The 26,752-nt window shown below is 45.0% G+C and overlaps 2 protein-coding genes across 7 annotated transcripts in view; one reads left to right on the forward strand and one right to left on the reverse strand.

Moving 5' to 3' along the window:
* Positions 1 to 26,752, reverse strand: part of MCF2L2 (MCF.2 cell line derived transforming sequence-like 2) — a 232,733-nt gene that overhangs the window by 77,786 nt on the left and 128,195 nt on the right. The gene's annotated exons all lie outside the window — the stretch shown is intronic.
* The window catches only part of B3GNT5 (UDP-GlcNAc:betaGal beta-1,3-N-acetylglucosaminyltransferase 5), a 28,153-nt gene continuing 17,699 nt past the window's right edge, over positions 16,299 to 26,752 (forward strand). Inside the window, exon 1 of one of the 6 annotated variants that reach the window (XM_090055260.1) lies at positions 16,299 to 18,368. The gene's annotated coding sequence lies outside the window, so the exon portion shown is untranslated. The other 5 variants (XM_090055264.1, XM_090055266.1, XM_090055269.1 and 2 more) reach the window with 5 other exon arrangements.

Below are 26,752 nucleotides of genomic sequence, written 5' to 3' on the forward strand. Positions count from 1 at the left end.
GTTAAACGCATATTTTATGTAGTAGAGCCGCCTAGTCAGCACAACAGATACGCAAAGCTAGTAGTAATGCTACTGAACATCCACATTAACAGCACTTGGTATCTTCAACTAATTTTTTTGGTGGGGATTGGTTCAATAAGGAATTCTCAGCTACCACTGCAAACAGCATGGGTTAGAAAATCATTTTACCGGCATTATGCAGAAGAAAAAGCGGGAGCAATGAATATGAAAGAGCAAGATCACAGAGTGCCAATGGGTAGCCTCTGAATATAACTTTTGGGGATGCAAAACTCTAAAACTCTTGGTTCAGAGATGATATCTTTTCTTAGACCAACTACAAAATAGCAACAAAATTATCTTTCTCTTCAAGGTTTCAGGCACTTGCACCCTTCTTCAGGCTGAAGAACAGTTAAAGATGGTAAAACTCCCTATAGGTGGAAAATAAACTTCATTTTGCACAGGGGAAGCTGAAGTTGGATGCATGTTCATCTGGGTCTATGTGAGTAACTTTGTGTGAGTTGCTCTTTGGTGTGCAGATAAGGCAGTTTTTCTTCCCTGATGGTATCAGATGGCAGGCAGGAAGGTGTAGAAACTTTTCTTTCTTGTTTAGCAATGACGTTTATAATTGTGAAATTGGCTTCTGTGGGCGGTCGCTGCCTGCACCCTACCCCCTTGCTGCCAATGCAGCTGGTGGCAGGGGGTGAGCAGACAGCAGCGAATGGGGATAGCTTGCAGCCTCATTGGCAGCAAGGGGGTGGGGGGGGTGCGCGTGGCAACCGCCTGCAGAAGCCAGCACTGGCTTTGGCAGCAGCCAATCTCAGGGGGGGCATGTACCCCCCGGTGCCCCTCTTATGCATTGCCTATGATCCCAACCAAGACTTTATTTACCACTCGCCACTCACTGCCACTGCTGACATCACTGGCGGTGGCTGTTGGTGGTCTCCACTCACCACCGCCAACACTGACAGCTGTGGGCAGTCACCGCTTGCTGCCATGGTGCCCCCCCAGTCTCAGAAGCACCAATCATTCATGGCTGGGATGATTTAGTTAGGGCTGGTCCTGCTTTGACCAGGGGCTTGGACTAGATGTGACCTCCTGAGGTCCTTTCAACCCTCATTTTCTATGATTCTATGAGCTATAAAAGCCTCCCCAAAAGTTTTCTTTTTGACTCAGACCAACACAGCTACCAAATACATCTCTGAATCATAGAAGATACTGTATTTTAGACAGAAAATGAACATGAGCCTGCAATGTGACGCTGTGGCTAGTAAAGCGAGCAAAATGCTGGCTTGCATCCATAGATGCTTCTCAAGCAAATTCCAGGACGTCATTCTCCCCTTGTGGGGCCTCCAGCTGCGGCCTCACCAAGGCCAAGTACAATTCAAAAAGGATGTGGAGAAGCTTGAGAGAGTCCAGAGAACAGTGTCACGGAGTGGGGCCTGCGAGCAGCCATGAGCTCGCTAGCACCCCCTGCCATGTCAATTAAGGTGGTCCAGCACCCTCTACTCGCCCGCCATGTCTTTGATCTTAAGTTCAGTTATGGGAGGCTGCCTACTTCCACCTTGACACCTCGCTGGTATTACCTCTGTTCCAAGTGGGGTGCTCCAACGCCCCCAGCCTTATGGGCAATGCGTGCCTGCTACCTCCCCTTCAGCACGTCCCAAGCCTCGCAGCTGTTCCTGGACGTTGCTCTGTCCTTGCCCTCCGGCACCCTCTCTGGCGCCCCTTGGGCTCGTCCTGCCCCGGTGCCCCTCTCTGGCACCCCGGGTCTGTCACCCACCTGGCGCCCCAGGGGCTCATCACGCCCCGGCGCCTGTCTCCAAACCTCCTGGGCCTATCATGCCGCTGGCCCCCCGTTACCGGCGCCTCTGGGCCGGTGCTGCAACCTGCACCCCGTTACCGGCGCCTCTGGGCTTGCCGTCCTCAGGCCTCACCCCACTGGGCCAGTCTTGCAGTTTTCCCCCACTCCTCGCCCTCTCTGGAGCCTCTCGCCCCCTCTAGGGCCTTTTGCCACGCCCCCCCGCGGCTGGGGCTACAACCCCCACACACCAAGCGCCTCTCCAGCACTCGTCTCACTATGCCCACTGTGGCACTACTCGCTGTGCCCCTGCTGGGCACCGGGAACCCCCAAGCTACTGGGGAGCCCCCATGAGGCCTCCTTGCACCCCTACAGCCTCACCCGGTCCTCCGGTCTAACCATAACACAAACCATGAGCCGAGCGGCTGCAACATAACCAGAAGCCTACCGGCTTATAACCCCAAAGCTCGTTAGTCGTGGCCTCTTCTAGCGTTCTCTCTCCCCTGCATCACTGCAGCTGGTCAAAGTGGTCAGGCTGCAACCACTGACCCGGGCTGCTCAGCTCATCCACAGAGGTCCTGCTCCTGTTCCTGCAGCTGCCAAAGGGGAACTGCTACTCTGGCTCCAGCCTGGGCAGTTTATAAAGGCCTGGCCCTGTCCCCTTCTGGTCACCTGACCTGTCTGTTTGCTGCCACAACCAGCACCTGAGCTGCCCCTAGTGATTGGCAGCTCCTTAACCCCATATTAGTCACAGGACATCTCCTTGATCCTGTGACAAAGAGCCATGTGCACGATCAGGTCAAGAAAACAGACCTTAGAGGACAGGCTGAGAGCCATGGGACTCTTCAGCCTAGAAAAGTGCAGGCTCAGGGGCAATCTGATGGCCACCTATAAGTTTATTAGGGGTGACCACCAGGATCTGGGGGAACATTTGTTCACCAGAGTGCCCCAAGGGATGATGAAGTCAAACGAGTTATAAACTCCTGCAAGACCGTTTCAGGCTGGACATAAGGAAGAATTTCTTTACTGTCCGAGCCCCCGAGGTCTGGAACAGCCTGCAGTCGGAGGTGGTTCAAGCACCTACACTGAACACCTTCAAGAGCAAATTGGATGCTCATCTTGCTGGGATCCTGTGACCCCAGCTGACTTCCTGCCCTTTGGGTGGGGGGCTGGACTCGATGATCTTCCAAGGTCCCTTCCAGCCCTAATGTCTATGAATCTATTACTTAAACCAGTTTCTGTTTAACTAACTATGAAACTTCTGTTCCTAGCCCAAGAGATTTTGTTTGGTCTACTACTCTAATCTTCAAGGTGTCTATGAATCCTAGTCCTACCCTCCAGTATATATGCTACTCCCTCCAGCTTGGTGTTTTCTGCAAACTTGCTGAGGATGCACTCCATCCCATGTTCCAGGTCATCGGTGAAGATATTGAACAAAACTGACCTCAGGACTAACCTCTCCACTTGGTACCAGCTGCCAACTAGACATGAAGCCATTAATTAGTCATGATGAGCTCTGTGCGGTGGCACCTACATTTATAGCAGCACCCAAGCTGGCTAGTTGAAATCTAACTTGGATACAGTCATATGAGCTGCTGTCATTGACTCAGTAGTCACTCAGAAGTTTCTCACTACCTTTCTATGCTGACATCACTCATCTCTGGGTGATGTAGTTAATTCGCCTGCCTATTATTATTTTTTGGTTCTTATAATGTAGGCCAGTTAATTAACCCAGTCAATTGTTTAGGGAATAACGTATATGGGACAACTTTGATGTAAAGATATCAGGTCACTTTGGAAAAAGAAGAGGCACTATGACTTCAAACTGTGGTTTCTTTAGCGAGGTTTACCTACAAAAGGGTGTCATTCTTCTAGTTAGGTTGAGCTAGATTTCATTTGCGGTCCTGTATATAGCTGGCAATATAATAGTTCATTGGACGCTACAGAAAGACTCGCTAGGATTTATCCAGCCAATGTTTTCTGTTGTTTGGACAGAAAAACATGTACTAGAAATATAGCTTAATAAAATTTCCATGTGTAAAATTAGAAGACATCAAAGTAAAAGTTTTATTTGAATGAATGTTTAGTGCCCATAATGACCTTTTTCTCCTCTTCAGGAAGCAAGGGCACTAGGTCTAATCCAGGGGTGGACAAAATGCGGCCCATGGGCTGAATGCGACCTGCCAGGCCATTCTATCCAGCCCTCAATGGCTTGCCAAAACTCAGTAAGCGGCCCTCTGCCCAAAATAATCGCCACTTCTTTAGTGGCACAGTCTTATCTGGCAGCATTTCTGAACCTGAGAATTAACTATTAGAACTAAGAAAGAATGTAAAAGATCTCTCCTAAAAGTACCTATCTGGGTGGCATAAAAGCTTTCCATATGCAGAAGCTGACAACTTAAAACCTTGTTGCTTCCACATCAGGCAGAGGTTTATGAGGTTTAAAGATCAGGGAAATGTTTAAATTTCTAGCAGCAATTCATATCTTAAAATTGAAGATACTGTTATGGACTTGATTCTATTCCCAGTGAAGACGGTGATATTTGTTGTTGCTCTAATGTATGTAAGAGATTACCCAGCCAGAGTTTTGTTCTCTTTAAACTAAATTTGCATCCAGGAGATGGAAACTCAAGACTGCCCTGTGTTGGCCTTGATAAGAGATCCAGATGCTGAGATTTTAAAAATTCCACTGCTTGACGACCTCTGGAGACAGAACGGAGATTCATTTTTAGAGCCAAAGTTGCTGAGCCTAGTATTTGATGGAGTGCTTGCAGTAAGTCATTCACAGTTTCCATGCTCATTTATTTTTCCCCCACTCGATTCCATGTCAATGCTGATGTTTGTTTTGGATCTAGCTGTTTCTGGACTTCTTCTCTTTCTTAAGCCTTTGTCTTCTCTCTCAGTCATTCATCTCTCTTTCTCTGAACTTGGAATCAAGCCTAATATTGTTCATTGCTACAGGACCAGTGTGGAGTTTCCCTCAGCTGTCCCTTGTTCTGGCTTCACATCCATCACTGAGACAGGTTTCCTACGTCATTTGCTGAGCTCTTGCCGAGTTCCCCAGGTGAATTACATGTGGTCTTTCCTAACAAACTTATTGGCCTGATCCCAGTAAAGCCTCCAATTCCATGTACTGGTGTGGGGGAACAAGAGACAGAAAGGGAAAGATTTCACATAGGCTCGGGAGTCTTTGCTAGCAAATGCTGGTGCCAGAACAAGGCCAGGAGTGGATCGAGCCAATGAGTTTGTTAGAAGGAAAGTCAGCTGGGCTTCACACAGGTGTAGCAGACACCCTCTGTGTGACACATCTGTCTTGGTATCTGAACAGGCCACTGTTTGGGTACTGCTCTCAAAACTATTGGAGATAAGTTGTGACTGTGCAATAGGAAAGCTATTGAGGTCGTCACACAGTAGTTCTCTCTCAGGTGTGCTCACTTGTGGCTATCAGTTTTGTGGGATTTTTTTTTAAAGGCTAGATACACCACCGACCAAAGGAGTCAGCAGATCCTATGTGATCCTGGCTGAATTACACGAACCAGACCTCAAATTATATGAAATCGTCTTTTATCACCACTGCTGTGAGACAGTCTTTTCTTACATCTCTGGGGAAGTATTCATCCTGGAAAAGGGCTGTTATGTGTGTGCTTTAAACAGGGTTCAGAAAACCCAGTCCACATCACATGGTTCCTGTAAAGTGAATCATCCTAGCAGTGGGCTGGATACTGATCCAGCAACGAAGCTTGTCAGTCGAGCAGACAGTCAATGCCCACTTACTTATATTTGGTTAGCAGTGCCAGCAGTTGCTGTTTATGTAGGTAAAGCCAATATAAATAGCAGCATTAAGTCTAAATGTCAAGACAGACAGTCCCAGCTACAGACACAGTGAGAAGAGAGGGGTGCTAATTAACTCTGGTTTGCAGCCCAGCTTCAAGGTTTCATTTATGACCTTGAGATAGAAACCATTAGTCTAATGCTCTTCCTTCTACCCTACACTTTTAGTTGGTCCCTTGGAGCTCCCCGCATCACCTGCATTCACTTGTACCCCCAGGACAGGCCAATGCCCCTTTCCCCCTACAATGCTGCCCTAGTGCCCCTCCAGAGACTGCTCCCTCCTCCTCCAGGCTGTCAACTTTTAACTAGCTAGGCGTCAAGACAAGCACTGAAAACAGAGTCTCCTGCACTCTATGCTGGCACCACAGCATCTCTTGAAGCCAGGAAGAATAACTGCAAGTGGAAACTGAGCTTTGCAAATGTGATCTTAGTGGGGTTGCAGGAAAACATGATGACATGGCTTCCAAATGCATGAGGGTTGTGTCCGGTGCCTGACACCTAACATCTCTGGCTCCCAAGCAGGCATAAAGATCCTCATTTGCAGATACATTTGTAGGTTTGGGACATGAACATACAGGATTTGAAAAAACAGTTCAGCCCTGGATGTATTTGTATGACATTTTACAAGAATTGCCAAAGAGATTATGGCAAAGAGATAGAAAATGATCATGACGGACAGAGTTAAAAGGCAGGGAAGTCCAACCTCTTGCTCATCTTTGTCTAAACCATGCCATTCAAAACACAACCAACATTAATTTTGTCTAAGCCAAAAATCAGAAAGTGCTGATGACACAGAGTTAAGAGAGACAGGTACGAGCATGCAGAAGGAGGACACCTAAGACAAGTGTGCATGTTCAAACACGTGCCACACACATGGCCAGTGTGTTATGGAGAAGGGTATTCAATTTGACAGAGCACGCATGCCCAGCCATGTACTAAGCAAGTAGCCATTACGTAACCTGTCTAGAACAGTCCAAAAAAGGGATCATATGACTGACTGCTTGAGAAGTACTTAAGTCAACACAGTTTCCCCCCAGACAGAGACCAGCTCAGAGATACCTTGGGTTAGTTCACAGGCCAGCCACCTGTGAACACTGTCTCTCCGCCACCGGTGTTTCCTGGCGTACCCCGTCCTTGCATGCTCATGACCAGTCGACTCGTTTTCATCAGCTGTCATTTCGCTCCGTTTTACTTTACTTGCTTTGTTAGTTCAGTTCGTAGTTTTCAACTTAGGGTTCGGTCGTTCTAAGTAACTAAGAGTGTACATCTGAAACCTAAGCTCCCTAGAAGCATAAGTAATAAAGCTACATTGAAACCATTACACATCAGTGCCGTCTCTGCCCCGTTAGCCCCGCCTGTTCGTCTGAGCTTGTCATCTAGCACCAGCGCTCAGCTCCAGATGGCTGACCACCACAAAGTTTACAAAACCCCTTCTTTTCTGACATTATTTGGGGAGCCTGTTAAACTGAATGGACCAAAGCAAGGCTTTACCATTGCCTGAACGAGCTCCTTGTTGCATATTGAAAGGGATTTTTCATGGGTGTTTGGTGGCTGAGAATTTGAAGACGGTCAGCAGTGCCGGTGGTTAGTATGAGAATACTGAAGCTTTAAAGCATTTCTGACTTCTGGAGGGAAAAAATATCTAGAATTTGAGCTTTGTCAGAGAAACTTCTTTCAATTCCCCTGCAGCATATTGTCCAGTCCATCGTAGACGTGGCACAGTGATGTCCTACATATCAGTTAGCCTCCCCCTTCAGGAAACCTGACAGAGACTGAGGATGGTGTGGACTTCCCCACGTGATTAGTGAGCAATTGTGTATCTGAAAAAAGGGAGTTCTGAGAAAAGCAGAAGCATCATAGTTTTAAAAAGCCCGATCATTTCCACCAGGTAAGAAAATATGAGTAAAAGCAACCAGGAGTGGTTGAGAGGCTGTACTGAAGAGGTAACATGAGTAAGCAGGAGTGTTTTTGTAAGAGTTAAGCTTTGATCAAACATAACAAAAACTCAGATCTAATTTCAGAATTATTGTTTAAGCTCATGTAGGTCACACATGAATGCGTGGGTTTGATGGTTCAAAATCCGGTTAATTCTGTTCTGTACGGGGTCTCATACTACCGTCCTCACTGCAGGAACAGGCACTTTCCACTGGCGTACTAAGCAGTGGGACGAACTCATCATCATGTGTTGCTCACTCAACTTCTCCCTATGAAAGGTGAGCTGCGTGTGCAATGTGGTGTATTTCTTGGTTAATGTGTGCCTGTGTGTGTGTGTGTGTGTGTGTGTGTGTGTGCGCACGCACCTAGGAATTTATTACATTATTGTTATAGTTGTTATAACAGGCTGCCTTGTGTTTGTTAGGTTGACAAAGTTCACCTTACCCTTGGTGTGAAAAGTGATGAGATTGGTAATCCCCCTTAGTTCCTATGTGGGTTGGTTCCCCAGTCTGAGATCTGACCCAGAGAAACTGCTGCATAGAGAAGGAGTTCCCTGATGGTGGAAAGTGTCAGCGTATCAGGGGATCAGAACTGCAGACCCTGTCTTCGACCCTAAGCTTCAGTAAATCTTTTGGAAACAGTGTACCTAGGAGACCCTTGAAGATAAAAACTTTAACTGAACAGCCTATGGGATTTAAAGGAGCCTAGTCTGGTATAACTTACATACCAAGAAGTGTAGCAGAAAAAATTACCTTCCAAGAAGAGGTCTGGAGGAGCACATTGTAGTTGGAGTCCACACCCTACTTAGGTAATCTCTTCTTGGCCTGTAAATTATACCATCCGAGACTCCTTCAACAATTTTAACATACTGACCTATACCGTGGACCACCCTCAATATCACACCACCTGAATTTAGATAAAGAGGAAAGGCATTGTTCATCAAGGCCATTAAGATCACAAGGGTTTAAGAGAAGTCTTTTTTAAATTTGGAAGACAACAATGAAGAATAGGGAGCTTTGTCCCCTACTAGAAGGAGTTCAAGTGAAGGTCCACCAAGGAACTGGAGGACTACAGCTGCCTGACTTCTCAGTCTGAAGGGCTGGCAGTCTCTATACAAACCTTGGCTAAGTTAAATCTCTATGGGAAATCTCCAACCATTGTGCCAGTGCCACCAGTGAGTGGAGTTGCTCAAGCAACAATATGAGTGGTAGCTCATGAAGGACTTATGGCACTGACATTTTTTACCATTTGTATTGCGCAGAACTGCTCCAGACAGGCAGAGGAAGGTTAAAATGTCTGTCTACACTACCTTCCCCAATATTGCTGCTTTGGCCCACAAATAAATGTCACATTATACTGGCTGATGATCACTGGGATGTGTGTGGGTGGGTGGGTGTGAGTTTAGTAAGGGGTTTGAGGGCTAGTGTTAAAACTTAAGTGAAATCTAATGTGTGTCCACTAGTTAGATAAATTATACTGTAGAACTATAGTAGGGATGAACCTATATATACTGGAGGACAAAACTACGGCTTACGCATAAGAGGTATTTTGATGGGTGAAAGGAAATGCAGCATCCTAAACATCTCTCCCAAACACAGCCTCTTATGTCCCTAGTTAATAAGCAACTCCTTAAATCAAGTAAATAAATTCAACAGCAAGCTACCTAAGCATGTGCTTTGCTGATTGTATTAACGCTGCACCAATATCAGCACAGCAGGGACTAACTTTCTATCAGCTTATCTGCACACCAAAGTCAGAACCCTTTAACCTAAACTGGTTTAAAAATCGGCGTGGTTAAAATTGGTGCAGTTTTGTCAGTAGGCACTATTAGGTTTGCTCTACATGGAGCTTTGTACCAATTTAACTACTTTGATTATGGATGTGATTTTCTACCAGAAAAGTTGTCACAGTACAACGCTTTGTGCGAAATCAGTGATACTTGAATAAAAGTGCTTATATACCAGTATTCCTCTTTCCCTTACAGAAACGTTACACTGGCCTAAGTATCCTTATACTGGCATACCTGCGTCCATACTGGGAGATTGTACTGTTTTACCTGGTCGAGGTAAAAGACTAATTATTATGATTATTTTGCAGAAAAGTCCATCTGTTGGTTCAACCTTGCTTATATCAGTTTGAATAAAGTGATACGAGTAAGGTTTAAATTGATAGAGTTTTGTCCATACAGAAAGTTGCACAAGCTAAACTCTAAAGGGGTATCAAATCACACCACTGTATCCACCAGGCCAAGGTTTGATCTTTGTAGGTGGTGAATTCCTGGACCCTGGGGTGGATCATTAGGGTCGGATTCTTGGTTGCTCCAAGGTCCTGGTTAGGAGTATGGATGTGAGATCCCACATCCCAAGTAGTGTCCTTGAAAGGCTTGTGCTTGATGAAGACTCGAAGGCGGCTTACATGCAAAACAAACTTTCCTGTGCTGTGGTGTAAAACAAAGTGCTGGTGATCCTAATCCCCTACGTGACTACACCAAACAAACAGGCTGATGGTGCAGCCGGCCACATCCCACAGTGTGCAAGGATCTGCTAGGCTGCACGGAAAACTGACTGGGGAATTTCTGGTATTTCTGAAGTGTTTTAAAATACTCCTATTATCCAATAGCAAACAGGGGCCAGCAGAGGTGGCTGCTTGTCCTGGAGATCCTGCTTTGGGTAACATGGTCTGAATTTTGTTAAGAAACATCAGGTCTGGCAAGACCATCCATCTCAATCAGATTGCAAAACCTTTGGGGTCATGACTTTATGAACTTCAAAGCATCAAGCATGTTTCAGGAGCTACACAACAAAGAAAAAATAAGACTATAAACAAGGAGGCCTGGAGCTATCCACACCATGGTACCCAGGATTTCAGACTCACAGTTGTCGTCTCAGGACAAGGTCCCAGGTGTTAGCATCAAGTAACATGGCTGACTGGATACCTTGGTTGTGAATAAGGTAGCTGGGACACTGGGACTCATCATATCCATCCCAGGAGGTGACAGTATATGGTGCACAGTGGCAGAAAAGCTAACAGACCTACTCTCGGAAACAAAAGTGAGTGTGGTTCTAGTAGCAATGTTTAGAAATGAAATAATACTGCGCTAGTGTCAATGATAAAAACCTTAAGGATGCTAGAAACGGAGAGAACCATCTCATTCGTTCAAAAGGTGGTGCTCCTATGGGTAGTGAGGATTACTTGAAAGGTTCTCCATATGTGAGCAAGCAGGCATGGCTTGGCTACTTATTATCCACCACGTACTACATGCTTATATACAAATGTGTATATACCCACTGGCACATGCCACGATCCTTGACTTGTTTTTAATTTTTTTTTAAAGAAAATTTTTCGTGGTCCAAGTCAAATCAGGCAAACCAATTCCGAATCTGTGGGTCATTCAGGAACTACATGTGGCCCTTGTGGTGGCAAACAGCTTCCGCCCCTGCCTGGGGCTTCAGATGCTTCCCAATCACTTGATGGGCATCCTGCATGCAGGCTCAAGCCCGGAGGCTGGGGGTTCGGATGCCCCCTAAGTATCACTCAGCAGTACGGACACAGGAGTAAGTTGGGGAGGAATCTCCCATTTCCACAAAGAGGGCATAAAGCCAAGATCGTCCCACTGGAAGAGAAAGTGGGAGGTTAATTATATATAACCCCTGCCAAGAAAGTGGTTTCCCCTGCAACTAGGTAAACCGCCGTAATGGTCATGGCGCTTTCTCTCCCATGATCTTTGATGATGATAATGACAACCACCAGAACAATAGCAATTATCTTCTTTATTCGTAGAAAGTCCCCTCTCCCGACCTGGAACTGCTTGCAGTTTCTGGTGAGAGTGTATCCCTGTTGGTAAGCTGAAGGCAACTCTATCTGCCTCAAGATCTCCCAGATCTAAAGGGTACGCTTCATTTCAAAGGTCTTCCTAACCCTGTCAGGCTGTAATTAGTGTTTTGAGTTCTGGAGTCAATCTGCTTGACAAGCGAGCTTCTCCAGTGACAAACCTCTGAACTGCAGGTTTGAGAGAGAATGGAAAACAAGGAATGTATTATATTTGGTCATGTGTCTCTGTAGTCCCTCATGGCGGCCAGCCTTTGATGGTTGATGGAGCGCTATATACCACTACAAAGCACAGAGTGTGCTTTGTATTTTAAATAAAAATTTCAAGTTGTTTGTTCACAACCAGTTGAATTTTCACAAGTCTGGAAAACATTAAAAAGCTGTGTTGTGGGGTTAAGAGTCCTCCATCCAGAAGTCTCTGTCTCTGACACTCAGCCGTCTAACAAAACTCGCCTTATCTTAACTCAGACAAGCTACAGAACAGCATTAAATTACAGGGTAAACTTCCTTATGTTGCTAATCATCTTCCCATATCTACATATTGCAGGGAACCCCCGATTCACAGATCTCACTTATCCTGGATAGAAGGGGATGCAAAGTTATCCCTTCTTTGTTCAGAGGCTATACAGCTTTGGTGTTAGTTTGAATGATTTTCGTAGCCACTAAAATCAGGACACTTTTCTGCAATACAGTCTTCATAGCTCCTCTGGTGTTTGTCATGCCCCAGTGGATGGTAAAGCTTTCTGCAGTCCCTTGCACTTATTATATTTTTTTACTCGGATCCACAACTAAACGTAGTAATTACATATTTGCAACTAATGGTGGTGCAGCTCTGCAACGCCTAATTTAGCCATCTCATTCTGAAAATAACCTTGCGTGTCTTTCCCAGGGAAAGACTATCCCATTCTCAACACCCTCTCTCCCCCACTGTTCAGAAATTCAGCCTTTTCTGTTTTCCAAGGGCTGCACAAATACTGACTAATAAAATCTCCCAATTCCCACTGTGAGTCAGATGGATAATGCAAAGGATGGAACCGATCCAAAATCCATTAATCTGAGATCCTCTAAATTTACTGGAAGCTCAAATTCAAATAGGATTTTAATTGTCTCTTCAGCCCTTGCCACTTAAGGGTAAGTGCTATTAAAGATGAATCTAACCCCAAATCCTGGGTCTGATTACCTCTGGAGTTTGACTCTGGATCCAAATTAAAACTTTAGGCTCCTCTTTTCATTTTTATCTCTACTTAAGACATAGGCAAGAAGAGAAAGTTGAAGGTAATTGTTTGATAACACGTCATAAAAAAATGGGAGAGTTTAGAATAGTACTCAAGGAATTTTTTTTCCCCATAGGGAAAACCCAGGTATTAATGGGAGCAGACCCATTAAAGGAGGAAAGGTTTCTCATGGCTAGGATGAAATATCTGGTCACAGTCCAGAACAACCAGTAGCCCCCTGCTGATATCACTCTCTTGAGATGTGGGAGATGCAGTTTCAAGAATTTACTCCAAAGAATTGTTTTGTGCACAAAACAAAATGGGTTCAACAGCGATCAGCAGTGCCGTGCTCCACAATAGCAAATAGCTGTGGCATTAAGAGACTCACCTGGGATACGAAAGATTGATATTCAAGCCCCTAGTCTGAATAAACTGAGCAAAGTCTTTAAGGTGGGTTTTCCATAGCCCAAGTCTGTGCCTGTACGCTCCGACATCGGCTGTTCTGTGGGTCAGTCTCTTCCTCTGGGCTTGGGGTTCATTTCACCTAGCTCTACCATGCACCCTGTGTACCCCGGTCCCACACTCCGATCAGACCTTAATTCAGAAAGCTACGATTAAACTGATGTGGCATCCCAACACCGAGTGCTCAATTTGCCAGCTAACACTTCTTTATGATGCTGTAATAGGAGATATTATTCAATAGTATCAGAAAATAATGTATGTGATTGAAATTCAACAACAGAAGCAATCCTATAATTCCTATAACACACAGTACCAACATGTGCAACTTCACTGCATGCTGCTTATAATAAATCAATCCAGAGGCCAGATTGGTGGCCCTTTGGTAAACCAATATTAGGTGAAAGAAAGATCCTCATTGAGAGCTCACAACTGAAACATTACCAAAGTACGGTAAAATAAGTAAATTCATCTCAATGGTAACAATCCTTTTCAGGCTGATTTTGGTGGGCCCTTAGAAATCCTTGCAGTCCATACAAAAATATGTGATTTCCATTTTCCCTGTCTTCCCTTCAAAAAATTTGAACAGTTTAGTGACTGCTGTAGGAAAAATGAGTTTTTAAAGGTATTAAATCAAGACATGTTGCACAAAAGGTGACTCTTTTAGGAACTAAAATTAAAGAGAAAAGAATAATTTTCAAAATATGCAAATCCCTTTTTTTTTTTTAAAGGAAAATATTGTAGGCTAATCAAGTTTACCGTTTGCTGGCATGGATCCTGGTATATTTGGGCCAGGCGCAAAGCGTTTCTTTGGAGCACTCTGCTGTTGTGAAACATACATTTTGTAATGCAAGGACACACTGAGGCAAATTAAGATGGTCAGATTCACCCAAAGAACCTTGTCTGCTTATGTCCTTAGACCAACCTGGCTACAACCTACACCCCTGAGGCAAATATGGAAACATCAAATTGGGAACTGGTTGAACAAAAGGGGTTTGGGGAAGTCTGCACTTGAAGTACAAGAATGAATCAGTGATTTGTAATTTCTAACACGAAACCAAAATAACATTAAAACAAAGAAAATGTAGTGCTTTCATCACCTAGAGTACTTTCACGCTATGACTCTCATCAAACCAGTTCTCCAGGGACAAAATTCTATGCGTGCTGCAAAATGCAGCAGTAACGCAAATGAAGTTACAAGAGGTCAGGAAATGCACAACCCCCTACATAGCACCCTGTAACTAATAACACAAGTCCCTATATAGCACCAGATCTTCAGCCTCTGCCAATGGCTTTGACAATCTAATGGTGCAAAACCTTAATGAGGTCTTTGCCAGTGGAGGATTTCCCCCCACCCCTCTTTTGTTAGCTCTATACCACTGGAAGACTGACCATCAGAGCTGCTTTGACACCTCTCCCCTCCAGCTCTTTCTGTACATAGCCAGACAACATCATTGCTTCCTGTGACTTGAGCACAAGTATCAGGCCATTTCACAGGTCCTGTTCCTTAAAGCTCCTGTTTCTGGTGTCTAGTGATTTTGGTAATCTCAGCTCTCATAATGAAAGGAAGGTTCTGGCATGTATGGATGCAGTAAAACACTTGAAAATGCAAACTTAAGGATCTGAAACAGAAGGGGCGGGGAGGGGGGGAGAGAACTTGAGGAATAACTCTTCTTTTAAACCCTGGCGACATTTCAAGACAATGATTTTTGAATGCACCAGGGTTGGCCAAGCTAGTCTGGTGCATGTGGAGTACAGCTATTTAGCAAGACTTGCTTCACAATGCCCAAGGGCTTAGCATGGAGGCAGTGTGGACTTATGGATCCAGATACTCCCAGGCAGGGGTCCTATCTGTGGATCTAGTCTATTCTGCCATGGTTCTTATACTGTCCTCATCCCAAGAACTATTAAAGTCAGATCTTCAAGACCCCCTAACTCCCTAAACAGCTTTGAGGACAAAGGCTTGAGTTCCTTCTGGTACTGCATTAAATAATACATCACATGCAGTTCATTTTGTCTCTTGCCTCCGGGGGAGAAGTGTGTGTACAGTTAGAGTGCTTTGCTTGGCATGCTTTTTATTGTTAGAAATGTGCACACTGCTCAGTCTGTATATTAGAGGAGGTCAGAATTGGGGCCCAAGTAGATAAGACGGACAAAGTGTGGGTGGAGAAAAGGAATGCAATATATGCACAAACTAATGATGGTGACACTTGGCCAACACCTTGTTCCATTATTTTGTTTTTTGATAGGATATGGTGTAGGAATGGATTTTTAAAAATTATTATACAAGCTTTAAATGGATCTGATCCAACACATATTTTACGGGATATATGGAAGATTGGGATGGACAGGAAGAAAGGGTTAGTTTTTGGCAAAAATAAAGGAAAGGCCAGAGAGATAAGAAAAAAAGGACACAATCATATTATTCCTGGCAAATTGCAAATTGTCACTTACAGCTATGAACCCTTCCCGCCCGTGATTTCAAGTTACATATCGAGTCCGCTACCCCACGGATGCTACATGGAGACGCTCGGGAAAATTAGGACAACTTGACCAGCAGGTGGCAGTTAGAAAGTGTGTCCCTTCTATGCAGATGAACATCTTTAGGAGAAAAGTAGCCTCAATTCCCTGCAGCAAAGGTTGATTCATGGCTTGTCTACATTAGGTGGCTGATGCTATAGTTATGCCACATAGCTATGGAAGCAGAGCCCCCTGGCGGGGACATGGCAGACACTAGCACAATTTCTCTGCTCAGCTTCACCACCTGAAACCGGGACAAAAGCCTTACGTCAGCATAACTGCATTCATACCAGTGGTTTTGCACCAGAGCTATGACAGCCAGAAAGCGTGACCACCCTTTCACACCCTTTTATGACTGCAGAACTGGAGTGCAGACCAGACCTAAGCTACAGAGTACTAAGGCCACTTTATTTCTGAATGAGGGCATTCACTTAGGTTCAACACTCATTAAATTAAACACATCTGACTTTGTTTTCCTAAGGCCTCAGTGCCTGGCATCCTGCACTTCTAGCCTTCTTGGTTGCTGAGATTCTTGAAAATGTAAACCCAGAAAGCTACAACCCCAGGAGACAACTAACCCCAAAGTGTTTCAAAAAAAAAAAAAGTAATCATTAATCATTTTAAACCATCCTCCCATTTGGTGGGAGTTTGTGTCTTGATTCTTGACTGTTTGAGGCTGGCAGTAAGGATAGCAAAGAACAACCCTAAATAGATTTAAAGTGGCATCACACTGAATTTTAGCAAAGTTATGTTTAACAAGTAAAAATGAATCGTGTCGCTTTCAGTTAGTTGGAAACAATCCAGCTTCTGCTTTATCCCCCCCTCCACACACACTTTACCAATTTCAACTGGAAAACAAGAACAAGACAAACTGGTGTCTCCAGCCAAGAATCCACTGCCCTGAGGCTCTTTGGAAATCTACCATGGAGCAGCACTCGCTCTCACTGTTAAAAGAAACAAACTACATGCATGAATTTGATGTCCTCTAAAAAAAAGGAAGATATGTAAAACCAGACTTCTGGATGCTATCTGGGCAAAGCAATCCAGTGAATTAAGACAGGACTCCTTATAAAGGAGTTACTGGGTATGCCAACTGAATGATGTGTCGGTTTATTTCTATTACTGTTTTTTAAACATCTCTTCTAACACAGTAAATTTACACAGCACTTTATAAACACATTTTCTGCTAAGGAGATCTAATAGTTATGTTGTATTACTGCGGGATTAGGCAAAAGAACAAAGAACCTGGGGAGGAATAAAAATATGTGCAGTAGTAAAAAATACTGCATCAGGGGAAAAAGAAAACAGGTCTCTAGGTCTGGAAAGATTTTTCCAAGTAAAATCCATCAGTAGGGAAAAAAGAAAAAAAAGAAATCCCACTGAACAGAGGTGGTGCTAGGATTTATTTGTTAATGACTTAAAATCAATTTGAAAATGCAAACTTCTCCACAGAGCTCATGATCACATTTAATATGAAAGTTGCTGTTAAGCCAGTGATACTGTCAGGCATGATTCAAATTCAGAATCACAACCGCAGGAACAAAATTGATTGGCTAAAGTAGCAATGTTGTGCTCTTATCTATTTGTATTTAATAATGCATCTCAAATTGCTTCAGACTCTTTCTCTTAACCCCCCCCCCAATCAAACAAACAAAACAACAAACTAGTATGGCACCGGTTTTTCAGGGACAGTTTAACTTCATCTTAATGAGCTACTTCCCCCCTGTATTTCAATTTGTTAAAAAGATTTGCGACAGACCTGAGAGTGTTTTCAAAAAGTTGCATGGCTATTTCAGCATCCTTTAAAAAACCCCCAACAGACTCACAACACCGGAACTCTCCAGCTATGTACATATATATGCACATCTATATTTTGCTTTCAGTCAGTTCATCACAACCTACCAGCAGCTGAAACCAATTCATCCTGTATGTACGAATATTAAGAGGGACTCTTTGAGGTCTATTTAAAGACTAGGTTTTGGGAGGAAAACAAATAATAGGTCCACCTGGAAAAGGTGCTTAGTGTTCCTAGTACTCAGCATCTTTAAAGAAAAATGACGGGCACCTTAAAAATGCTGAAACTCCAGCTCAGAGTGCTTTAAAAAAAATCAGGTTTCAAACGCTTCCCCCCACCACTAGACAGTCCCCTGTGCTGCTTGCAGCCCAACACCAGAGCAGGATACTAGGAGCCAGAGAGTGCAAATGACTCATCTGGATTCATTGCCTGATGATTGTATTAAAAAAAAAAAAAAATCTCCTGGCTAATAACAAGAAATGAATTAAACTGTCAGAGAACTAGAGCTGTCATTATCCACCTTGTCAATGCTGCAAGTGGAAGCGACTTTAAGGTTTCATGTTTGACCTTGGAAAAGAGATGTTTTTTCTTCTGGAGAGTTTCTTCCCTGATCATCAGCTTTTCCCCCTCCAAAGTGCACAAAAGAGCTGCCTGTTTGCAGAACCACGTGCAAGGATCCCCCAGACAAAAGCGCCCAGGTCAGGGAATCCCAACTACATGCTGGGAGCGGAGCACCAAAACAACACCCCGAAACTCAGGTTCCCACGGAACGGGTCTGTGTTGCAGTGTTTTACTGAGAGGGAGAGCCGTAGGTCCGACAGCTGCCTTCGTCGGGCGAGCTGATTGGCTAATGAGCCCGGCGATCAGATATGCGGAGAGTGAGCGAGGCTGCCTGGCACCGGAGGGAGCAGCCGATTCCTGTTGCGCTTGGGGAGGCGGCGAGCTGCTCTCCAGGGCTCTTGTTTGCAGGCATCTGAGTTTGTGGCGGGTGAGTCTCCGGCTCGGCTTTGGGACAGACAGTGATTTGTGTTTTTTCTTGTTTTTTAAACTTTCAATATGTCATCTCTGCTTGGAGTTAGCAGCTGGCGCCCCCCCCTCCCCCCCAAGTACTGCTAGGCTCATGCACTGTTTTAAAATAATTTGAACAACGCTTTTTGGAAAAAACAAAAAATCTGCTTCTCTGGGACATCTGGTGGGGTTTTCCCTCTTTTTCTCGGTCTGGTTTAAGCGAAATCTCCCTGGGTTCAGCGTGTTTTTCTGCCCGAAAGTCTCCTCTTCCACGCTGGAAAACGCGCCCGGCGCGCTCCGCAAAGCGCAGCGGCTCCCGCCCCCGGCCCCGGCCCCGGCCGCCCGCCTGGTGACTCCCGACACCGGGGGGCTGCTCCTCTGCTCCCCTGAGCGCCGAGCTGAGCAGAGGCAACTTCGCTGGGGACGGAGTGGCGCTGCGGGCTGGGCTGCCTCTCGTCTCTCCCTCTAATCGCTGCTTGATTTCTGGCCAGAGCTTAAGCACCTCTTTGTGCGAAGAACATGTCAAGGGGCGGCGGGGGGAAGCTGCTCTTCTCTGCGGGGGGGCAGCCTGCCGCGTCCCCGCCCGGCAGTCCTGCCGCCTGTTCGGTGGTGCTGGGCTGTGACGAGCTCGTGCTTCCTGCGCCGCGGCAGCCCCGCCTCGCCGGGCTCTCTTCCCTTCCTCTTCTCATGCTAGGAAACTTTGAAACCGCTGCTCCCGCCCAAGAAAACTAGCAAATCCGGCTCCAAGTTTCTTTGCTACCAGCGGGAGTGCGGGACGCAGAGGCGCGCCCCGCCGAAATGCCTCGAAACCAGCCCTGCGGAGGCTGGAGCCGTGTGGGCAGAGCTCTGCCCCCGCTCCGGGAGCTGCAGGCCCGGTGCAGCTGGAGCCGTGGGCAGGGTGGGGACGTCTGCTCCGCGGTTTGGGGGAAGCAAGGCGGCTCCTTTGTTTCTGCAGAACAAGCTCTCTGGCAGCGGGCTCCGCTTTTGGCTGCCCCCCCTCCAGCACTGCGTCCGAGGCGCGGGCCTTAACCTCGAGTCCTGTTGCTGCTTTCGAGGGTGGGAGCAGCAGGGTGCTGCAACAGCCCATGGGGCTTGGTGGGTGCTGTGCCACCCGCCACTGAGGCTCCTGTGGACGAATGGGTTTTCTCGCCCTCCTCCTCCTCCTCTTCTCATGGCGAACATGTCTCTCTCCCATGCCATAAGACGGCCTGTCTCCTTCAGCCGGGTGCCGCAGCTAAGCTCAACGACTGTCCCGCCTGGCGCGAGGGGAAGGATGAAACGCAAATGAAGCAGGTGGAAATCGGTTGGGCCTTGCTGGGCACGTCTACAGGTTCAAAAATGCACTGCGTTTACTGCGCGCTCAGCTTAGTGCCTGTATTTACAGGTAGTATTAAACTGTATTAACAGGTGCAGTAATGGCACAGTAGTGCCAGCGCACAGCTTTTTTATGGCTAAAGCTCGGTAGATTAATTCTGTGTATTGGCATGTTGTGGCAAAAGCCATGCTAACGTGCGGTAGAGTTGGTCTACTGCGTATTTAGCATCTCGTGTAGACATGTGCAGTGTGTTTGTCTTTTAGATGGTCCTGGCTTGTCTGCATCCTCTTCCCGGGTGTTGGGCGCTCCCAGAGTTTGGAGGAGGAGCGGGGAACTGTGTTGTCTTTAGAGGATGGGACTTGGAAAATGCAGAGGGTAGATGGAAAGCCGAATGATCTTAGCCCACTCTGGCTGTTGCCTGCTGTTGGGCTGGATATAAAGCTCTGAGTTTCCCATGCTGTTGTCTGGGAACTAGGGAAGCGCAGCATCATCCCACTTCTTCAGAGATTTAGTTTATTGGCCTGTCTCCTCTGCCCAGTGAAAGCTCTGCTGTGCAGGGCAGCAGCGCTCCTATCAAATCTGGGCTCCTTTTAGATGGGTGACTACATCTGTAGAGTCTGCCTGGTCTGGTCTGGTCTTGTCTTGTCTTCACTGCAGGCCCAAGGAAGAAGCAGTCCCGGGGGGGGGGGGGGTGCACCTGAGGCTTTCTGGAGACGCTGCCTCTTCTCGTGAGGTTGGCAGACTGGGAGCTCTTGTTCACACTTCCTACACCCGAGTCTTCGCTACCTTTGCATTTTATGGTGCTGTCAAGCAGCTGTAGAAAAAGCTACCGCTCTTCTCATAGGAGAAAAGCGGGGGCGGTACTTGGGAGGGGGAGCTCTCTGCTCCTTGCCTAGGCTTTTCCTTGGGGTGGGAGCATCTTTGCTTTTATTTACACCACCCTTTCACCAGGTGCTGATGAGTCCTGTTTGTGTGCAAGAGCTGTGGCCATCTGTTCTGCCTGCTTGTTGTGTGCCTGGGAAAGAAGCATGTCTCCTTAGCTGCTATTAAAAGCAGTGCCAGGTGTGCCCAGGGTTGGTTTCATGAGCAGGTTTATAGGCAACACTGGGCCCACCTTCAGTACACACAGTATTCCCCGCCCCCCCCCATAGTTGTGGTCCGGCTATGCATTGGCATCGTTTGCTGTAAGTGGCCAAATCCATGGCAATTACCATGGGAGGGATGAGGATTTCCTCTGGGTTGTCATCTCTGGAATGTGTGGTGTCTTTCGCTTGGCAATTGAAAAGAGATGAGGAAGGGATTGCTCTAAACAAACGGGATGAATGGGAGATGCACGGAAATGAAGAAATCTGTCTGTCTTCTGTTCTTGAAGAATTAAGTGATCTGGAGGAGGGTGGGTCACACTTTGTATTGGGACTAGAGATGACTCTGCCAGGCTGGGCTCACAGATCCACATACCAGCAGACACTGAACACTTAAAGTGTGCAACTGTATAGGGAAGCTGTTGCTTCCTACTGGATCTTCAATTATTTTTAAGTAACAACAATATACTATACAATTCAGAAAAACCTTGTTTTTTTTCTAATAGTGTGTCTCTGTATACTATTAGAAAAACCTCAGCACCCATAGCTTTGTATACGGCTATGCATATTGTATGGGAATATAGTCTAGTCTGTCTGGATCCTCTTTCTAAAGAAATAGAAATAAATAGTAATAGTACAGCCTTGAGTCTAACAAAACAAATTTCTAGACGGAAGCAAAGTGATTGGTGACTAATGCTTCCCAATGGAGTAGTCTTGATGGACAACCAGAACTGACCAAACTGGACTAGTAAGGATTTAAACTGAGAGCAGTAATTGGCCAAAGGTCAGAGAGAAGCATGTGGAAAGTCCTGAGTGACAGTCTACTGTACTGTACATCCTGTAGCCTGGACTCTTTATAGTATACAATAAGAATGGGCTAGGCATCTCATACATGAAAATGATCTGAGATCCACATCCTGAAGAACTTTAATACAGGGTGATTTTGTTTCAAACTTCATATTCATGTTTTTGCTGTTAGAATTTCCCTTTTCCACATTCATCAGTTTGACCGATGGGGAAAAGCTAAGGCGCTGAGAAGTAGTGGTCCTTCAGGCTTTCTGGCTATGATATCTAGTTTCTAGATCAGTGATTTCACAACCAGGATGCCACACTGGAGGACCCCATAGAGTCAGAAATGTTCTGACCTGTTGTGGGCAATGGTACTGATGGCAAGTCCTTGGAAGTACTTCTCTTGCCAGCATCCCTTCAGGTTACAGTACCAACGTGTCAGAAACCCAGCATCTGGGTTTGCGATGCCAGGAGGAACCAAGTCATAAGTTATGTCTGTATCCCTTCCCTGGGGCTTTCAGGGTGGGCTTGTCTTGAGCATGTCCTGTCCTACTGCTTCTGCTTGCATGTAATGAAGCTGCCTCGGGAGGTGTTTTGGTGTGCGGGGCTGGGGTTGACTGGGGACTTTTTGTTTTTGTTTTGGGGGTGGGGTAGTGGTGAGGGGTTGATCAATCAAACTGGACCCTAGACTTCATAAGAACAGCATGGCTTGTTTGATTTGTATATCAGCAGAGTGTGTTCAACAGCAGCCTTCCCTAGGATAAACAGTATAGATGTACCCATGGTTGGAAGATCTTCCTAGAATGTCAGATCTCTTAAGCTACAGGTTAGGTCTTTGCCTTTTGTTGGCACCAACAAAAGCCTGAAGGGCTGGAATAGACACACAGAGATACACATGTACGTTTTGTGGGGTGGGCATGATCCTGCCTAGAACCTGGAGTTGCACTGGGTGAGCTTTTGGTGTCCCTTCCAGCCATGTCTTTCTACGATTCTGTAAGGGCTTTGTACTATCTTTTATTCATGGAGTGTATTCAGGATGGTGTGCTTGGTCAGCTTTGTGAGGTCAGGCATATATGAGAAGCAGTCCGCTGCAGTTGTTTTGGCCCAATTTTATAAACGTGGGGTGGCTGCTCTTGTGAAACTGTGAGAGATGCTTGGGTATGCTGATCCGCTGTATTTGCAAGGTCACAGTGGATTCCTCAGTCTCTTAACCTGTGGGAAACCATTTTCCAAGCAACCCTTAGTGCCAGAGAGCTGTGCCCTTATGCCTCTGAACATGTCTTGCCAGGGAAAACCATGTTGTGTTTGATATTGGAAGGTACCTCTTTTTTGCTTATGAGTACAACGGCATCTCTAACTCTTGCAAAATCCCCCCGGCCCCCCCGGTTCATTCTCAAACACTGCACTTTCATAATCCTGTTAGTGTGTAATGAGGATCTTGAAATCTGTCTGAAACTGTCATTCTCCCAATAGCATGAGTCAAAGCTGTGGAGGCATCTCTGAAATATTTGAAGTCACAATTCTCTTAGAGGGCCCCACCTTCACTGGGAGGCTAGCTGCTTCATTTGCCACTACCCCTGTATAAATGCTTGAAGGTTCTCCTGTCACTTTGTTGTTCCTTGTTCCCTAATGAATGGCTGTTGATCTCCTGGCTATTAAGGGAAGACTTTTTTCTTCCGGTTTGTGGCCTATACCTGAGACTGTGTCTTGTTTTACTAGCTGACTGTACTGTAAGATGCATGGATTATGAAGCACTTGTAGCAACTAATTCATCATCAGTTTACTGATTCATGTGGAAGTGACTAACTTGTGTCACCTAGTTTTGAATAAATAGTGGAAACTTCTTGACACTTGCTGTGGTGTTAACGTGACTCCTACTTACAACTACTTTTACCTACATCTCTACCACTTCCCCACTCTGTCCTTCTGATATCTTTCACCTATGCTACCTCCATTTCCCATCTTCCTGTGTCCCATAATTACCAAACAACTTCCATCTATTGTTGCAAATTCCTCCTTAAATCGATTTATGTTTTAATGAGAGCTTTTTCTGCAGTACCATGTGACCACAAAACCGGCAGTTACATGATCCTTCAATAGCTCTTGAACCAACAGGTAAGGATTACTACTTATTATTTGTGAGCTGTCTCCAAAACTTTCTGCTAATACAGCAAAGTAATGCTTTACAAATACAAAAAAATTATAAAAATGGTCAGGAAACTTGTCTTGCTTGTCTACATGTGTTAGAATGTTTAGTAACTCTTGTCCTTGCGTTCTTGATTCACTTAGAAAAGCTATACCAAGGGCTTATACCACTGTGTAAGACTTGAATTTACTGCATTGAGCCTAATAATTTGCTACTCTTGGAGCACTGGCAGCACCCTGCCACAAACTGCTCAAAGCTTATTAGGAAGAATGGGAGTACTGTGGCAAGCAGGGGATTGCTGGTTTTTATAGTGGCCAATAAATGTGACAGTGGAGACCTGCTAAGTTTTCTGCACAACACACTGCTGTCTGACACAGCTGAGTAAGACTACAATGAATCCTCTTAAGCAAGCTGCGCCCTCTCCTTTCTGTCCCTTCCCTTCCCCCTTCAGTTAGATGCTGTTTCCATCCTTACTGCTTCAAAGCAGCTAGAAGTAGCTGAGCCAAAAGGTCACAGCAACAGGGTTGAATGTCAGCCTTCCTACCCTAGTAATTTCCCAGAGAACTGGGAAGGGGCTTGATGGAATTCATTTCATCTCATCCCACTTGTAGGCCAGTTTTAACAATGCACTTGTGAAGTTGCTAGTCCGCTCTATGCTGCAACACTGTCTTCAAGTGCTCCATACCTGTTGTGTGGTTATTCCTGATCTACCAGGTCACAAAATCTGAGACACCTGTCCTGTGCAGCTCTTGTCATTATAGCTTGTCTCCAACAAGGTTAGGAACCCTCTCCTTGGGTGTGGAGGAGTCCCCCATATATCTAATCAATCTGTACTGACTGGAACTTCTTAAATGGGCTGGATTAAGTGGTGTGAAAGTGCCTTGCAGAAGCCTCTGCGGTGGTTTGAACTTCTTCCATATGAAAAAACAAGTATTCCAGTCTAGCAGCTTCAAGACTTGGTTGGGCTTTGAGTACTGTCTGACTAAGAACCTCCTTTGTAGTAATGATCCAAATGGACTAAAAGAAAAAAGCATGATCTTGTGCCAGAACCTAGCCCCACCAATTGCTACAAGTGTGTGAAGAAAAGGAAATGCAGAGACTTGTGTGTGGATGACCAAGCAATATTATCTGTGCAAGACGGGTTTAAAAAAAAATCCTTTTAAGTAGATGGATAAGTGAAACTAAAAACAGCTCTTTAAAAGTTTAATCTTGAAATAACGGTTTGTGCTAAAGCCAAACCTAACTAAAACTTTAATAAAGTCATAGTTAAAAATGAAAAAAGAGATGCATATGAACGTTGGAGCACTAGGTGTAAAGGAAAACTATATCCCACTTAACAGATGAAAGCAGCTGGTGATGCACATAGACTAGAATTTGTTGAAGGGCTAAACTAGTGTTGGTAGTAAGATTCTTTCTTTTAGATGTAGCAAAGATGTTTTTTCTTTGTTTCAGTCTAAAGTGTTAATTGAATAAGTGGCAAATTTTTAGAAGGGGGGGAAACAAACTTTTGTTTTTCAGCTCAATCTATGAAAGAAACTAGGTGCGAATAAGATCTACAAAGTCTAAAAGCTTCACTTATGATAACCTGAAACTATTTTACTTGCCAGCCATGGATGATGATGATCTTGCTTAATAAAGCAGATTTTTAAATACAAAACTATGTTCTGAACATATACCACATTTATATAACAGTGCTTTTCACCAGGTAAATAAACTGTGCTGATATCATGGAGATTTCTCTAGAATATTTGGGGAGTTAATTATCTAATGAAAAGCAATGTTTACATTTTTGTAAAAAGCATTGTACAGTGTTCTTTTTGTTTTGTTGTTTTAAGTGAACTTTTAATTTCTATTCGAAAGCAGTTTGTAGACTCTTTTTTTATTTGTGATCATTAATAAATCATCACTTTGTAATGAAAGATTATGAATAGGGGCTATTAGTCATTTTAGATCCTTATCTGTACAGATATGACTATATGATAACCAAAAACATGCAGTATATCACATTTTTATATATGCCAACCTTTTAAAAAAAATATGAATACAAAACAAGATGGCAGTTAAGTCGGCAAGTGGGAAACTTTGATCAGTCCATCCTGTAATGCTGTGTGTTTCCTGGGGGGAGGAGAGGGGAGTCCCAAAACTGAGAGCCAGAGACTGTTTCCTAATCTTTATTGTAAAAACTAATGTGGCGGATACAGGCACATTGCCGATTAGTGAATGGGAAGGAAAGTAGTGGATAAGAGCTGGTTTATTTGGATCCGGTTCAATGCTAAACATTTAAGCAGCAGAACAGCAGTATGAACTGGATTTAAGGCATGTAAAAAGCACTTCAAGATCCATGGATAAAAGCAGCCAGAGAATGACTGACTGGAGCAGTACTTGCTTTCAGTGCACTACTGAGATGGGTTACTTTAGAGGTGCTATGGTGACTGCAATTTGATAACCTGCTAGTGGAAGAGTTTTGGTCTCTCTGTGGGCAACCACTTGACGTTAACTGCCTGTTTGTTGTTTTGTTTTAAATGATGATTGGAAAATGCTGCGTGCTGGTGTATGTTTGTCTCTTTCACCTCCCCCTTCTTCTGCCCCTACCTTTTGTGGCTATTGGAGATGGAATAACCTGATGGTTTTCTCTTCTGTGGGTGCTTTGGTCATAGCCCACACTACAGCATAATCTTGTGCTTGTTGAATCAGCTGCAGAATGACATTATGCCTATGGTGAAGGAATAAGCTGGACAGTTGATTTCACAGCTTTTCTGCCTCTCTAGGCATCGCTGGATAGAATTCCCAGGCCAGATCAGGGTTCAGATACTCAGGCTGTTTTTTATGACACCTGCTTGGTAAGGTCTTGCACCAGAAATGAGAGAACTCAATAAATGGGTGTAATGCATTACGGAAAGGTATTGGGTCAGCTGTGGGGTTTGCTCACTTCTGTGATGCTAAAAATGAAAACCAATAGCAACAGTTCTTGCAGAGCTGGTCTGCAAAATGTCTGTGATAACATGGGTGCAAGAATCTAATGGCTGTTTGAG

Source organism: Crocodylus siamensis, chromosome 6 (genome assembly GCF_052110815.1).
Source record: "Crocodylus siamensis isolate JL-2025a chromosome 6, ASM5211081v1, whole genome shotgun sequence".
Taxonomy (NCBI): Eukaryota; Metazoa; Chordata; order Crocodylia; family Crocodylidae; genus Crocodylus; species Crocodylus siamensis.